The sequence below is a fragment of the Neofelis nebulosa genome, chromosome 8 (assembly GCF_028018385.1).
Source record: "Neofelis nebulosa isolate mNeoNeb1 chromosome 8, mNeoNeb1.pri, whole genome shotgun sequence".
NCBI lineage: Eukaryota > Metazoa > Chordata > Mammalia > Carnivora > Felidae > Neofelis > Neofelis nebulosa.
The window spans coordinates 1385700-1403381 of record NC_080789.1 but is presented as its reverse complement, the minus strand read 5'-3'; positions in this window follow the sequence as shown (position 1 = coordinate 1403381).

Sequence of the window (17682 nt, the reverse complement as noted above, 5' to 3'; positions counted from 1 at the left end):
CGGTGCGGATATTAAAGGAATAATGAGCAGTCATAAATACAGTGACCCATTTATCTCCTTATCTGCTTACCAAACAGAAACATCACATCCCGGCAAACGGACCCAAACGGCAGAACCGAGTTAATTAGGTTTACTGAATTAGTGGAACATCTAAATTGGATTCTATTCCAGTGTTTAGTTGAAATTTATCTTAGCTGGGAGCTGGGTTTCTGGATGAAAACAATAATCAAGTCAAGTCAAGTAAAATAATGAACCTAATATAAAATTATGTTCTTAAAAAAATTAAAGTTAAAAACCCACTCCTGGGACCTATTTAATTTTTTTCCCCTTTTTTGCAGAGGTGGTTGCAGAACTCAGAAGTGATTTTAGGTAAAGAGCCAGACGTTATTCCTGCTGCACCGGGGCCCCTTCCCTGTCCTCACTCGTCCTCACTCAGCGGCATCAGGGGAAGCCGCTTGTCTTTGGGATTGGGGTTTTGCGAGCTCAGTAAATGACAAGCATTCTGTGCTGCCACAGCCCCTGGCTGCCCCCCAGGAGGCCCAGCCCGGCAGCAGCACCTTGCATCCCCTTGTTCAGGGTGTGAACCAGCGACCCCGGGCCAGCCTGCCACCTTGGTGGTGATGGGGGCCCAGGGAGAAAGGGTGCCTGCTGACAGTTCGGTCTAAATGCCCGTCTGTCCAGCACTCACCCCCCAGGATGGGCAGGAGGACAGACACGATGTGGAGGGGTAATATTCTACAAGCTAAGAGATAGGAATCTTCCACAAATCTTGCTGGGCCATCTGTGAGACAGATCCCGGAGACAGAAGACCTACATGCCCCACAGGTCAAAGCCAGCCGCTCCAGAGCAGCACCTTCCAGAGCATGGGGGCTGTGAGGGGCGGGCCTGGAAGGAAGTTAAGAGGTGCTGACACCCTCGTCACATTCGGGAAGAGGACAGACACACTGAATAACCTCAGCCTTCATCATAAAAAATATGCTAAAATGCAAGAGTGATAAATATTCTTTATTCATATAGACGCACACACACATGAAATGTACCAAACTGAGGGAGACAAACTGAATACACGGGCTGACGATTATACAGTTCTCCGCAGGCACTTCACAGACATCAATTCACTTACTCTTCGCCCAAACACTGTGAGAAAGGGCTGTTATTATCCCGTTTTACAGAGAGAAAATCAGAGACACCTGGAGGCGAGGCGCTTGTCCACGAACACTTGGCTGGTAAGTGGCACATCCAGAAGCCAAAGAGGGGCCTCGTCTGTCCTCCGTCGCCGAAATGGGTGCCTCTCAAGGAAATCACGTCAATGAGACTAACGGCAAGGGGGGAGGGACAAAACAGGAGCAAAGAGAGGGGTCCATATACACAAAGAACAAAGTAAGTTGACAGATTAGTCCAGTTATACGAGTAGCCCAATAAATATAAATGAGTTACACATACCTTTTAAAAGGTGCAGGCTCTCAAGCACATCATGTTAAAGCAGTTCAAGCCGTGTGGTGTTTACAAGCCTTAAAAAAGTACAATGAGGGGCGCCTGGGTGGCGCCGTCGGTTAAGCGTCCGACTTCAGCTCAGGTCACGATCTCGCGGTGCGTGAGTTCGAGCCCCGCGTCGGGCTCTGGGCCAACGGCTCGGAGCCTGGAGCCTGTTTCCGGTTCTGCGTCTCCCTCTCTCTCTGCCCCTCCCCCGTTCATGCTCTGTCTCTCTCTGTCCCAAAAATAAATAAAAAACGTTGAAAAAAAAAATTAAAAAAAAAAAAAAGTACAATGAGGGGGCGCCTGGGTGGCACAGCCGGTTAAGCGTCTGACTTCAGCTCAGATCACGACCTCGCAGCTTGTGGGTTCGAGCCCCGCGTCGGGCTCTGGGCTGACGGCTCGGAGCCCGGAGCCCGGAGCCCGCTTCGGATTCTGTGTCTCCCTCTCTCTCTGCTCCTCCCCTGCTCCTGCTCTGCCTCTGTCTCTGGCTCTGTCTCTCTCTCTCAAAAATAAACATTAATTTTTTTTATTTTTTAACAAAACTAAAAAAGGACAATGAGGATAATGTGTGTGTGTGTGTGTGTGTGTGTGTGTGTGTGTGTGTGTGTGTGTATTTAATACGGTTAGAGAAAGAGGGAGAAATAGAGGCATATCTTGGGCAACTAGCATTGAAAGCAACAAAAAAAGAACAGTTCTGATTTTCTACAAGGAGCAATGGGCACTTACCAAGGAGATACAGTCATGTTGAGAGTAAAGGCAAATATTAAGGTAACTTCGAAAACCGTGGAGAAAAGTGGAAAGAGCCACGGGGAGACACTGACAGCTTCAGCCACAGCGGGAGCTTGTCAGCACGGACCCCTTAGAGGATGGTCCGACGAGTGAGCAGTGAGAAGCGTCCAGAAGCCTAAACAGCAGAACAGAGAGGTTTGGGGCCGCGTGTGACCTGTGAGTGCCACACGCGGCCAGCCTGCCTGTGTTCTGTGGCAGCGCACCCGGGGCGCATGCGGACGGCCTCCCCGGGCCTCACCCGCTCCCCTGCCCTGCCAGTCCTCATCAAGGTGGGCCCGGCTCAGGACACGCTGTGGCAGGAGACTCCTGCGCACAGCACTCTCCCTTCCCTGAATGGGGAGAACGCCCGTGGTGTGAAACTCAGCAGCTCACCTGTTGCGCCTTACTTTACGTGTGGGCGCCAAGAGATGCGGAGTGAGTGGAGGCCGAGCCTTCTCGGGCCTGGCTGCCGCCTGGCCAACCGGCAGGGCCCGACATCAGCGTTCCTGGGGCCCACTGGCGTGGCTCCCTGGAGCTGGCCATGCGGACTGGCTCCAAGCCATGGCCTGGACACCCGAGGCCGGCTGAAGCGGCTCCCCAGGACCCCCGGGGGGGTGGGGTGGCGGGGACAGTGACGGGACCTGTCCTCCAGAAGCAGAGCAACAAAACCCAAGGACCCCAGGCATGGTGAGCAGGTCACCCGGGCAGGGACCAGGGGAGCATGCGGGCTCAGCCAGAGTTGGGGTGGCCTGCATTGGACCCGCCTCTGGAAAGGGAGCAGGGTGGGAGCACCCAGTGGGTCGAGCAGGTGCCTGGAGCGCACAGGAAAGGCCAGCCTTGGGGCATCCAAACCAAACTCGCACCCTCCGCACATCTGGCAACGGACCCTCGGCCACTGTGGACAGCCGTCCCAGGATAAGGCCCCCGGCCCAGAGCTGTGGACATTTGCGCCACGTCATTCCCGCCTGGGACCGTCCTGTGCGCCCGGGAGCAGATGGCGAGCAGCACCCAGGCTGCAACCCCTCGACGCCCACAGCATCCACTGGAGGTGGTGACACACATTAAAGCCTCCGTGCACTGCCACTGCCACGGCCACGGCCCTGGGGGGCAGGGTCTCCCAGTGGACGCCCGATGACCTCCAGGCAGCTCCTCCCTCAGCCCTCAAGTCCTCCGTGCCTGCCCGCGGTGGCCAGACGGCGTGCGGTACGGGCGTGGGTGGCTGATTCCCGCGTAGCCTCCCGGGGGCGTCACACTGCACAGAGCAGCACGTGGGTCATTTTTCACGTAAATCCTGGTGACATCTGCAGTAACCCAGGGAGAGTCACCAATAGGGCAGGAACTCAGGCCGACCTATCTCTGTTTCTATTACGCTACGCCACGAACGCCAAGATTCCTTTCATCCGCGTGCCGGGCACTGGTTTCGGAGGGAGACACAGACACCTTCCCCAGCGCCCGTCTGTGGCTCAGGACGCCCTCCGTCCTCCGAGACGCAGCGTTTACAGGGGACGGTGGGGAGTCTGCGTTCATCAGCCCGCCTCCCCGCTGACAGCACATTCCAGCCACGTGGTACAGGCCCCGGGAAGGGTCTCAGCGACTGAGAAGGCACCACCGAAATTGTGCAAAAGGCAACTGGGGAGCTGCAGAAGGCAACCACCGGGACGCCCGCGAGAGCTTCGTATCCTCAGTCTTCATTTTCCACCTCTTTGATCGGCACTTTGATTAGCTTTTCACTTTCCCCATCTGCCTGGATCTGTCGCTATTAATTCACAATAGACTTTCTTGTGCCCTTGTTCCAGCCGTCTCCTCCACCCGCGGAGCCCGGCAAATCACCTCTGCGCGGCACCCGACGTCACCGTCACCCAGACGAGGCGGCCAGGTTAGTGAGTGACGCGTTTCCACGCTTCGGACACGGGCAGGGCGGGCAGAGAGCGGACTGGCGGGGACAGTGTGCAGGACAGGCCGTCCCCGGCGAGACGCCCCTCGGTCTGTCGTTCTGGACCCCAAAGCAAAGAGCAGCACGTTCCGGAAACCTGCCAGCTTCCCATCTGGGACACCAAAGGACGTGCTTTGCCTTAAAATGACAAGAGGCACAGAGTAGTGAACAAACAGAGCCCCGTTCTCGTGGAAGGCTTGACGAGGTCCTGGGGGTAGACAGAGGGGACTGGGGTGCAGAGGGGAAGTCAAGGCACAGAAGACAGCGAGTGAACTGCACCCCCCTGTGCCACGTGGGCACCCCCAAACCTTGTGCCATGTGGACACCCCCAAACCCTGTGCCACATGGACACCCCAAAACCCTGTGCCACGTGGACACCCCCAAACCCTGTGCCACGTGGATACCCCCAAACACTGTGGCACGTGGATACCCCCAAACCCTGTGCCACATGACCCCCCCAACTCTGTGCCACGTGGATACCCCCAACCTTGTGCCACGTGGATACCCCCCAACTCTGTGCCATGTGGACACCCCCAAACCCTGTACCACGTGGACACCCCCAAACTCTGTGCCACGTGGACACCCCCAAACCTTGTGCCACGTGGATACCCCCAAACCCTGTGCCACGTGGACACCCCCAAACTCTTCCTCCTTCAAGCTCCAGGGAAACCCCAGGCTTCTTGAGGTCTGTGGCTCCTGGGGCCCCACTCGCCCCGTCCTCGGAATCATCAGCTACCACCTAGGTCCGTCTCCGGGCTCTCGCCCCCTCACCCCAGATGCCCTGTCCTGGGAAGCCTGTGGCTCAGTGGCCCCCTCCACCTCCAGGGGCGCTGTCTCCCTGACGGTTTCAAAGGTCTCATCTGCACGTGTCTTACAAGTGCCTTCTCGCCCCTAGGGAACCCATGTGGCACATCCCAGTGCAAAGTTTCAATCTGACCAAGAAATGCTTCTCACCTATGCCTTCCTCCAAAGGAAAAATAAACCAAGAAGCCCTCCTAGTTCCAACTAAACCACAATCACTTACACGTTAAAACATATTTTTACATTACCAAGCCGATCATGTAATTCTTTGGTCTAAATTACGGGGGTAGGGCCATCCTGCCGGTTTTCTGGAAACCAGTCACCGTCCGCGTCGGGGGGGGGGGGGGGGGGTGGGTCTGGAGGCCCAGCTGCGGTCTGCATCAGGAGAGTCCGGTGGCCCAGTCGTGGTCCGTGTTGGGAGGGGCCCGGCGGCTCTGCCTCCATTGGCCGAAAGGCACTTGTGCTCCTTTTAAGAACCGGCGTTCGCTTCTCATCAAGGTTTTTTAAATCTCGAAATCGGGTGGGACCCAGCACAATGCGAGATGCAGACAGTGGCCCGGAGACTTTGCGGGCCTGGCTACCCAAGAGCCTCTCGCTGGGCCCCCACCTGGCCTCCGACACCGAGACCCCCCGCACACCCCCTCTTCCTCGTGCTTGTGAAGCGAGACACAGTGGCCAGGCGGTGTGGAACGGGCTACTGCGACAGAGCCCGCGCCAGGCGGCAAGAGGCGGGTGTGGCCTAACACACGTGAGCAGCGGATCTTCAAGCCTTCCACAAATCCCGCTGCCACGGCAAAAGCGGAAACGCTCCCACCTGACACGTCTGCCTCCCAGGACTCAAGGAGGACTGTGCCTCCCCTCTCCCCCTTGCAGACAGGCGGGGCCACACGACTACTTCTGGCCCCGGGGGGGTCCCGGGCAGAGGTGACGGGTGCCGCCCCGGCCCCGAGCACTTGCCTGCTGAGGAGAACTGCGCCAGGCTCTGCTCCCCGCACGGCTGCAACCTGAGAGGCCCGGATTGACCTGAGGGTGCTGGGGCTCAAGGCTTCTCTTGGGCATGCTGGCCCAAGACGCAGAGACAGTCGCCCAGAGCCAGTGGGCCTCTGCAGAACTTGCATGAGGGAGAAAGAGGGTTTGACGCGTCGACCCGCTGAGATTCGGGGTCGCTTCTTACTGCAACGGAGCCCAGGCATCGTGACGCAGATGAACCCCCACTGTGTCCCTCATCCCCTTTCAGTGCTCACAACAAACCTATTGGTCAGTGGCCCCTACCGTTCCATTTTCCACGTGAGGAAACGGAGTCTCAGAGAAGTTCCGAGAACGTCCGAAGTCACACAGCAGGTGCCGGGCTCCCGTCTGGCTCGTCTGGCTCCACTGCTGGTGCTTTCGAAGGGTCTGCTACGTGGACAGCCCCACTCCAGCCTCGACAGGTGCCCACCCTCCAACACCCTCCTGACTCACTCCTCCCCAAATATCAGCCGGTTGTCAAGTCTCACCGAACCCCTGAGCTGTCCACACCTCCTCCCTTTCCTGACTCCTCTGGGACACCCCCACACTAGCCTGGGTCACTGCCGGTTCGTTTAGGCCATTGATACTTCAAGGGTTGAAGACATCACTAATTCCACCAAAACCATAGAATAGAGTATCGGAGCCAATATCCAAATGTTGAATCCACTGTCCTTGTCGATTCAACAGCCTCATGATTTCCAGGTCACAAATGGCCACATTTGGCAAAATTCAACTCAATTTAGAAAAGCTGAAATGTGTGATTACCATGTACAGAAGCCTGTGGACACAGGTGAATATCACATGGCACACGAGTACGTGATACGCTCATAAATTTGGTGATGAGCCTAGAAAAATGTGCCAGTGATTCTGATGACGATGACGATGGTGGTGGTGACAGTGACGACGAGGAGGAGGAGGAGGAGGTTGTGATGGTGACAGTGACGTGAACACCAGAAACGACCTACTATTCATCATCGCAGCGCCTATGACACAGGCATCGTTTATTCTTCTTCAAGCGCTGATGGGGGAAGTGACGCATGAAAGACCACATTACTTTACGTCACTTGGTTTAGATCACGCAGCCTGACTGCTCAGACGGTCAAGACTCACACCGGTCTGACTTCACAAAAGGCAGCCAGAGACTCCAAATGACCATCACTCTGCTTGTGCAATAAAAATGCACCGATTCCCCCTCTGCATGAGGCACCTCTGAGGACACGGTCCTGAGCCACACACGTCAATCTCTCCAGACTGTCCACAGGCAAACGAGGCACACGGGGGCCTCTCCCGCGCTGCCCTGAAGCGAGCTCCCTTCACCTTCAATGCACACCGAGGCCAGCTCCCTGCAGAGCCTTCCCTGACCGCTCCACAGAGGCACGTGTCCCTTGCTCCTTTGTGTTTCATGGCATTAATGTCTATCATCCGTAACATAAAAAGGGCTCACCGCGCGGCTCCCCCCAAGTTTCGGGTCCTCGAGGGAGGCCGTGCATATGTGCCCCCACGTCCCCAGTGCCCATCTTCTCTGCAAGAAAGCACGGCTCTGCCGAGTAAAGGGACCATGGCAGAAAAACCTCCCTTCTGGAGCTTTCTGCTGCTCTGGGCCAGCACGAATCCTTATTTCCCGTAATAAATGCTAGGAAAGAAGGGCGTAGCCTGCTTCAAGGGCCGGAATCGAGGAGCGCTAACCAGATCGGGGGCAGTAACAAGGTTCTCCGAGGAAGGGACATCCAGCCGATTCCTAGGGAGCGTGTCAGAATCGGCAGCAAAGGGGAGCACAGAGCTGGCAGGAAGGGGGGAGGAAGGACCTCGGCAGTGTATGGGAGATAAGTGCTCCGAGAGGAACCCCACCCCACCCCGAAATCTAAGTTGTTATCGGAGAGGACTGGAGACTCGTCTGGGGTCCTGGTTTTCATTGCATAATCTTGGGTGCACCCAACATGAGTTCCCATCTCACGAGGACCTGGGTCTGCCCCCCCTCGGTCCCCTCCCTATGAAACGGGTGCAATAGGGCCCCTGCCCATGGGGATTAGTTGAGGAAACCCATCGAGGAGAACAGCAGGCACCCGTACGCAGTAATGTTTCAAAAGATAAGGAGGCAAAAAGCCAGGAAGCAGGATGCGAGCCCGTGGCTGCCTTGCTGGAAAGGAGGAGGTGCCCTGCATCTCGGGGTGTCGCGGGACGAGACGGCTGGTCGTGACACAGAGGACACCCCTCAGTGCTTTGCTCTCGGTCCTGTCTTCACGTATTTCATATCACTCCTCAAAGTCACCAGCAAGGAGGCCAGCCCAGCAGGGGCGAATGGATTGGTAGGTGGAGTGGGGGTGGGGTGGCTTCCCAGGTCACACACGGCGCCACAGGCAGAGTCCACAGCGGCCTCCTGGGCACCCGGCCAAGTGGGGCCAGATGGGCAGCACAGACAGGCACTCTGTGCAGCTTAACCGTCCATTTTCCACACTTGGCATCTCAAAGTGCTCTCTTTGGTCTGATTATGATTAGAAACGGTTCAGAGTAAAGGAAACAACCTCATTTTGTGGCCAGAAAGACCCGGCCCTGGGGGCACACGTGTGTCTGATGCATTCCGTTTCTTCCCACGTCCATGCAGTTACTCGCAGATTTTCACTGAGCACGTGTTCTGCCCCAGCCCAGCACCGGCCAGGGCTCAAGGCGGCCGTGGCCCAGACCTCGAGGGCTCACCACCTGCGGACGCCAAGCAGCGATCCGGCCGAAGTAAGTGTAAAATGCACACGGACTGGGCCGGACGGGACACGTGCGATGAGAAAGGACAACGGCCGAGCTGAGCCGTCGGCCGAGATGGAGACTCTGATATTTGATGGATTCACAGAAGCTGAGAAGAAAGAGAGACGGGGGGAGCATACACAAAGGCCCTGCCCCGGGGGCGGAAGCGTCTGAGGGACGAGGCCCCAGAGAATGTCAAGGGGAACAGAGCAGACGGGGCTAGTGGACGGGAGAGAAAAGTGAATCCAGGCACGGTGGTCAGATTTTATTTTGAAAGAGTTCACTCTATCGGCGGGGAGACCGGATCGGACAGGTGCCGGCGGGAATCCGGGTAGGTGGTAAGGAAACCGTTCTGTTTGTCTAGACAAGAGCTCATGGCGGGCTGGAGTGGAGTCCATCACAATCGGGAGGCAGAACAGCTCTGTGATCGCAAAACCGCCCCGTCTGTCCCCGGAGCCACTCCTCCCCCACCGCTGATGCCTGGAAGCCGGTGACGGGCTCCCTATCACGATAGCCCTGTCCCACCGCGAGCAGCACACGATGGGGTCACACGCCGCATGTGACCACTCGCCATCACTTCTGTCACTCGAAACGGTGGCTTGCGATTCGCACAAGCTGAGGTGTGTACCCTCCCTCTCGTCGCTCAGTGCTGTCCGCTCCGTGGACGCCCCAGAGTCTGCTCAACCACCCGCCCGTCCAACAGCGTGAGGCTGGCCGTGCAGCTACCCTCTGTGGGAACCGCTTCCGGTGCCGAGCGACTGCAGACAGCTCTTCCATTAACACCTACGTGCGGATCCAACGGGAACACGGTCTTCAATCCACTTGAGTAAACGCTTGAGACGAGGAGTTGGCGGGCCGCAGGGCAAGTGCATGTCTAACTGTAGAAGAAAGTACCCAACCGTTTTCTAGAACGTCCCGCCAGCCATGTGTGAGCGCCCCAGCTTCTCCACGCCCTTGTCAGCACTTCCTAGCACCCGTCCTTCCTATTCTAGACGCCGCGTGGTGGCCCCTCGACACGACGTGACGCCATATTCCCCAGCCCGGGAGTGGATCCGCTGAACACACTTTGTTCACCTCTCGTCCTTTCGAATCGCTGAGCCTTGTTTCCCGACTCAGAGTGTGGTCTCTGTGGCCGGATGCTCCTTACGCACTTGAAAATCAGGACTGTCCCGCGACAGATCACAAAACCACGAAACAAAGACATTCCTAGACACGAAATGAGGAGGACACACGAGGGATAACCGGGCAGAAAACACGAGTGATAGAAGCAAACCCACAGACGACCTCGAGGTTGGACTTGTAGACAGGGTTCAAAATGACCATGCTGATGGCTCAGAGCCTGGAGCTTGCTTCCGAGTCTGTGTCTCCCTCTCTCTCTGCCCCTCCCCTGTTCACGCTCTCTCTCTCTCTCTCTCTCTCAAAAATGAATAAAAATACTTTTAAAAGTTTAAATGGAAAAATACAGTAGAAGAAATCTTTTAAAGCAGAAAAGACAGAAAGCAATATAAAATGAACTTCACTGCACACCCGACGTGAGATACCCCAGAATGACAAACTTACTGCAGAAACCGAGCCGTAAACCACTTCCGGTGAACCTGCCGTTTTGGGCGGCTCTAGTCTAAGGCTGCACGAGGTGCTCAGGCGAAATGCTGTCAGCATCTTTGGAAAGTGGGATTTGGGGCCCGAATGGAAGGAGGTACTAATGTCTATTGATAAGATTTTTCCAGACAAGGTAGCCCTAAATTTGGAAAATAATTGCCACGAGAGTTCTTCATGGATTTTTATCCTTAAAAACGGTCCAGCTCTGTCTTCTGAACCGGCCTTGAATCATCGACCAGTCCAGTAGCAAAGAGCAGGGTATTTAACCCCCACGTCCCACTGGCAGAAATCACCATTCCTCCAAGAAATGGCAGATGCTGGTGGAGGTGAGCCTAAGGTCTCCTTACCCCGGAAAACAAACAAGTGACCAACGGCTGAAAATACCAAGTCGAAGGTCGCAAGCGTCAATTATTACCGATAAACGTAATAATTGCAACGCCCTGAAACACATCAGTGAGTCCGTGTGTGTTGAGCACGACGATACCAACGCCAGAATCTGCCCCGTCGTGGCTGGAAAGCGCTAAGACACCGGCTGACTAGGCGGGATGTGGCCCATGAAAGTAAGGATCCGAGCGTTTGTCCCGCCTTCCTGTGACAACGGTGCTTGAGGGCAGCCAGGCCCCGAGACAGCACGACGTCCTCTGGACCTCCACCTGCGCTCCAGGTAGAAAGCACAAACAAATAACGAACGCACGTTGGAACAGCGCCCGTGAGGTCAGTGATGGGAGGCGCTTGTGGGGAATCCTCAGCGGCGCCCCGTGTGCTCCCCAGAACGGACCGCCCCACATCACACGTTCCCGGCGGGAGCACCGCCAGCGCCCCGAGCAGCCGCGTGGCAGCGCAGACGTGATCTCACCGGTCCTCGCATCCGCCCGACGCGGTGGTGAACGGGGGCTGCGGGAAGCCCCAGGGCGCAGGGCGGCGGGCTGCGCTCAGACCCCGACTCCAAGGGTAAACTGAGGAACCGGAAGGCAGTGGACTCGCTCCGGCAGAACTGAGAAATCATATCCAGTCTGGGGGCAAGAACACCAAAGCCACACTTCAAAAACATCAGCCTCATCTTTGAGGGACCCACGTAGAAATGTTTACGCGAGATGTAAATGGTGTCTGGGGGCGCCTGGGTGGCTCAGTCGGTTGAGCGTCGGACTTCGGCTCAGGTCGTGATCTCGCGTGATCTCGCGTGAGTTCGAGCCCCGCGTCGGGCTCTGTGCTGCCAGCTCGGCGCCTGGAACCTGCTTCGGATTCTGTGTCTCCCTCTCTCTCTCTGCCCCTCCCCCGTTCATGCTCTGTCTCTCTCTGTCTCAAAATAAATAAACGTTAAAAAATAAATAAATAAATAAATAAATAAATAAAATAAAAGTCGGCGCATTTTAGGGGTGCCTGGGTGGCTCGGTCGGTTGAGCATCCGACTTCGGATCAAAAATAAATAAACATTTAAAAAATTAAAAAAAAAAAGAAATGTAAATAATGTCTGAAATTTACCCCAAAATATTCCAAGATAGAAGGAAAAAAGTGCACAGGGAGGGACGCGGGGCCACGCGAGGTCTGACCAGTAGTGGGCGATGTGGATGGACAATTTGATTTGAAACTTTCCATGATGGAAAAGTAGGAAAAACCAAAGAGACCGTGTGCTCACCAGAGAAGTGGAGACCGCGAACGCGGCAGAACCACCGCTATGTTTTACGGGGGCTTTGTTTCCGACGTTATGCCGGGCTCCGGGATTAGCCAGTCACAACTGGGCCGCGGGTCGGCACCCGGGAGCCCCTGGGCCATCTGGTACCAGCCGGAGGGCCGAGGGAAGCCTGGAGAGCCTCCCTCACCCCGCCTGGCCCCACTCAGCATCCCCGAGTCCTGGCTGGGACCCCCAGGGACACGTCCAGTCGGGGAGGAGAACATGCTAAGCCTCGCCAGTCACAGACGTGCCCTGGCCTGGGAACCTGGACCAGACACGGCCTCCTTTCCCCACCGGCACCTTCTGAAATTAAACAGATAAAAATCAAAACAAAACAAAACATAAGCACCTTATTCATTGCGATCAGAGTCCGAGTCCTGTTACCACAAGCAGAGGAAGAAGGAAAATATCCTCACAGTGCAGGAGAGAGAGCGAGAACGCGTCGCCATTAATAAAAACGGGTGCTGCTTCCGATAAAATGACGACACATTCCTTCCCCATGTCACCTCCCACCTCCCACCTCCCAGGCAGCCTTGCAGCAAAGGGTGCTGGTGTGACCAGATCTGGCCACCAAGACCTCAGGGCGGTCCGCGGGGACCTGGGACCTTGGGGGGCCGGGGGGGGGGGGGGGTCCGCAGGGAGCTAGGACCTTGGGGGGCTCCGCAGGGAGCTTCAAGAGAGGTTTGCCTTCCTGCTTCTCTGATGAAAGACATGGAGGGAGCTCTGCCGCCTCTTCCATCCTCAATTGTGGCGGTGATGCCTGGTGCTGTGGCAGCCACCTTGCCACCATGAAGCTGTGAATGACTGAAGGAAGCCTCACAGAAAGTGGAGTTGGGAAGCCCTGAAGGGGGCACACACCAAACCCTGCAGGTGCGCAACCAGCAGCAAGAAGGGGGACAAGGCTTATCTTGACAAGAGAGAACAGATTTCACATAGAAATTCCATCTCCTGCTTTTGAGAAAAGGAAGGTCCTCCTGTCCCAGCAACGACGCGCCAGCCCCCACTTGCGGCCGGCAAGAAGCCGCCACACCTCAAACCCTCGTTCTTCTCCCAGGAATTTCTGTCTAAAACAATCCTCTCCAGTTTCCTCCTAAAACCTAATAAGAGCTGACCTCTCCTGGGTCTCCTCCGACTTGCCTGTGGTCACGCGTTTGCTGGTCCCGCATTGCAGTTCCCGCGTGTTCCCGAATAAACTCACTGTGCTGGTAAACAAGTGGCTATTTTATTTTAAGGCTGGCAGAGCCATCGGCAACAGAGCAGAAAGGAGAAAAGCCAGCCCCCTGCCAAGCTCCAGGCTTCCCCTGTGGGGCCTGGAAACGTCTTTACTGCCTGTGCCCTGTTGTTCAAGCTGTCTGATCTTGAACACAAGTGCACCCTGAGTGATTTAAAGTCTTTCCTTTCCATTCACCAAATCAAGGTTAAAAGGGCTCCTCGGTATTTCGCCGCAGACTCCGCCGGGCAGGTCTGGCACGCCCACGGCTCTCCGGCAGCCGCGGGGACACTGGGACAGGAGTAGCGTTCAGCCCAACAAGCATCCCCTGAAGTGTGGTGCTCAGTCAGTGGTCTTCTCTGGAGGGGGCTGTGTCCCCGGGCGTGGGGCAATGTCCACACATGTTTCCGACTGTCGAGCCTGGGAGACGACCCTGGGATGTGCGGGCAGAGGCCCGGCTTGCTGCCCAGCGCCCTCCAACGCGCAAGGCAGTCTCCACCCTGAGGACCATCCCACCCAAAGGGCCATCGTACTGAGACTGAGAAACCCGCCCTAAACGTTGTGGCCGGGGCTCCGCACGGCGCAAGCTGCCCACGGCCCGCTCTGGGGCTCACCAAGCCCCGCAGAGAGGGCCCCCCTCCGGGGAATCTCCAGCTGGCTGACCAGCGGGGCGGCCAGAAGGTGACTGTTTCGAATGCCAGGTCAAGGGACTGCCCGGATCCGCCCTGTTCCCTGGTTTCCCTTGATTTTAAAAAAGGCGGGGGCGGGGGGGGGAGGGGTCGGTCAGGAGTGATGTGATTAATCAAATGCTATCCACAAGTTCCTGGAGGACTGACTCTGCCAGGCCCCTGTGGCTGTGCCCCGGGGTCACCAGCAGACACCCCCACCCCCCACCCCCCAGCTGCACCAGCACAGCCAGGCTGCCCGCCTCCGCTCCTGCACCCAAACACGGGGAAATACTAGGCATTGCTCTAAGGAGTGTGGCCTTTATCCGGGGACCCCCAGACAGAAAACACGCAGGGCCCGGGGCCCATCAGCGGCCCGGGGAGCAGCCGGCTGGACGGCTACGACGTCGCGTCCACAGGCACACGGCGAGCAGCTCACCCGCTCTTCGGGCGGGACCTGCCGACCCGGCCTCTCTGAGCAGGGCCCCAGCGGCCTGTGCCGCTCGCCCTGGCGAAAGCCCGGCTGCGGCTTGGCCGCCGACTGTAGGGGAGCAGTCAAGACCCTGCAATTTCTGAAGTGGAGAGAGAACGGCCAGGCCAGGCTGCTTTGACGTTCCCGGGTCCCTCAGGGTCAAGCCCTGGCTTGCTCAGGGCACCAGGGACCCAGCGGGGCTGGAGATGCCTCCGGCCCCTCTCGTCTCTGAGTCCACACCGAATGGGCACAGTGAACACCAGCGCTTCTGAGCCAGAGATTCAGAGTAATTGCATTACTGGCCCGGCCAGCCCAAATGTTTGGGGACCTGGGATAAATAAAAGAGAAATAGCTCACCAAGTGATCCCCAGCGCTCCATTGCGGGGCTGTGCTGAACTCTATTTCATTTGCATGATTTAGCAAAAGGAAGTTTGCATTGATATGTAAATAGAAAGCAAGTAGTTTACATTGGAAAACAAAGGCGGGCGGAACAGCCTGTTATATTTTATTGCCCTTCGACTGCAGTCTTAGCTGCTGCCAGAAACACAGCCGCAATTACACCGACCTGCCATTTAAATAGCTCTGCCTGGTGCTAGCGTTTCAGGAATAACAGTTAGTAATGGGGTTACGTTGTCATTTGCATATGGTGTTCTCATCTGAAGGTGTATTCCGAATTTATTGGGCATCTTTATTAGCCTTCGGCGATTGACTTCTGGAAATCGGTAGGCACGTCTTGCAGGGAGCGAAAACCCTTCCGCGGCAGAAACCCGGGCGGGAAGATAAAGACCACCCGCCGTTTCGGGAGCCTGCCCGGGAAGGTCCTGGGTGCGTGGGCCACAAGGTAGGAGGGCATGCGGTGGCGGACGTCCCTGGCACGCCCGGACCTGGGGGAGGGTGTCCAGATGACCCCAGGCGTCCTGAGACCCCACCCCACAGAGGGCCCTGTGCTCCAGACCCCAGCGGGCTGGAGATGCAGAGGCCCAGGCCCCGGGCTCAGACCTGCCGAATCAGAATCTGCATGGGAGCAAGAGCCCCAGGGGTTGGAGGCACAGTAATAACCTGGAGTGATAACGGGATTACCGGAAGCAAGGGCCCGCTCCGCGAGGCACCCAGGGACCCGCACAGGCGCACCCGGGTACGCACATGAGTGTGAAACCCGACCAGAGGACGGCCAACGTCCCACCCTGACATTTTCTGTTCCATCTGTCCCCTTCCGTTTCAGTCGGTCCTACTTACAAATGCTGCTCACAGCCTCGAATCTGACTTCATGACCTACTAATTGTGACCACGGTTTTAGACTCTGCGCTAGAATTTTATCTGGCAGCACGGATATCTGGATCGCCTCTTGAAGGCAAAAAAAATTCCACATAAAATACTTTCACGATGTATGAAGTGCATCCGTGGACGAAGAGAACAGCAGGTCCCCCTGAGCTGGTTCTCACCTCCGGGTCACAGGCAGGGAACTCCAACGTCCATTTCCCTGGCCATCTGCGGGAGAGAAGGCAGAGCCCAGAATCTTCCCGAGGTAGGAAGCGCACAGAGACCCACCCCCCCAGGACTGAATCTCCGCGCGGATCCCCGCCACGGGCCCACGCGGGGAAAGGTCCGCGTGGGAGACGGTGCTCGAGGAGGACAGCGTCTTCTAAGTGTCCCGCACAAAGATCCACTCTGATCTGGATTAACAAACCGCACCATGAAGTTTTGGGGTGCTGGGCGTTGGTGGAGCCGACGGCCAAGAAAGAATTCTCAAGACGTCTTTGGTGCAAAAAGGTGATTTTACTAAAGCACGGGACAGGACCCGTGGGCAGGAGGAGCTGCGCTGGGGTCGCGACAGGTAACTGATCATCCACCCTCAGGTTGGGAGGGGGGCAGGGATGGAGTAAGTCTCTAAGGAATTCTGGAAGCAAGGTTGCCAGGACCCTCAGGGCTGAGCTGTGTGAGAAAAAGACCACGTATTTCTGTGCAGTCAAACCTCAGTCGTGAGACCCTTCAGATGCATCCCAGGGGGGCATAAGCTTGCTGTGCAATTGCCAGCATGCACTTGGGGGTTAAAGATAAAGGAAGTTTGCAAATGAATTTTTATGTGTTTAAGGAGACTCACAGGATCCTGGGAGCTCAGGACACCGTTAAGCCAAGATTCCCTTTCGCCCCCAGCCAAGTGTCATCATCGAGGCAGCTGAGCTCCTCGAGGGAGGTCACTCTGCCAGTTTCAAGGACCTGTCAGTGGGCTGCAGGCAGTAAGTGATACATTTAATACCTGACAGACAAAGCTGAAGAGAAGGAGGGATCAGTAGCTACAAGTTCTAGAAAAGTAAATTAAACCAGATGCATCGAGAGAGACGGAGAGGCCAGCTCTTGGGGAGGTCGGAGGTTTGAAGGCAGAGGGAAGCCACGTAACTGGATTTAACTGGAGCCCCTGAAAGAACAAAAGACAGACAACAGGACAGAGACAATGTTTTAAACGATACTGGCTGACAAATTTTAAAAGAATAGAAGATTAAAGATACCTCCGACTCCAGGCCAATTGATTCCAATCAAATTTGAAGAGGACCTGTGCACTGCGACAGCACAGGGACAGTGCAGACGTGCACAGACACAGGAGGCATTTTGCAGGAACCGCATTCGGCCTAAGAGCTGACCTGCCAGTGTGGCCAGGACTCGGGGAGACGGCCAACTGGAGCCCACATCGCACAGGTGAAATAACTCCGGGGTCTACACCCGCAAGTAGCATCTTTCAACAAGAAGAGCGAAACACACTTTTCAAAACCCAAACCCGGGATCGGCTGCATCCACAGACCGTCACTAACAGAAAGGAAGTGTGCAGTTCGCACGGAAGACAGCGTTGCCAGAAGGAAGAGCTCCACTGGAGAGAGGAGGGAGGCGTAGACAAGTTGGCAAATAGGAGATGAACAGTTAGCCGTGCAAAATATAGTAACGCCTGAGGCGTTACCAGAAATACGTATATAACAGTTGGGGCAGAGGAGTCAGAGAGGCGATCAGAACGTCCGGGGGTACCCGTCGTGCATGGAGAAAGTTGAGGAGACTAATTTTATAATTTGATGAATTAAGTGGAGGAGTGACATTTATAGACGAATCACTGAGATAACAGAAAGCGTGTGCGTTGTCCAAACTGTCCGAGAAAAACTGAAGGAGAAAAAAGTGTCAAGGCAGAATAAAGCAAAGAAGGAAGGAAAAAATAGCAAACATAGATTTCTTACAAATGCAAGTGTCCAATTCTGACCGAGCAATTCTGCTGCTAAGCAGTGGAAATAAATGTCCACGAAAAAGACTTGCCTGTACATGGTCACAGCTACGTAATTTATAATACGTAATTGTCGGTGC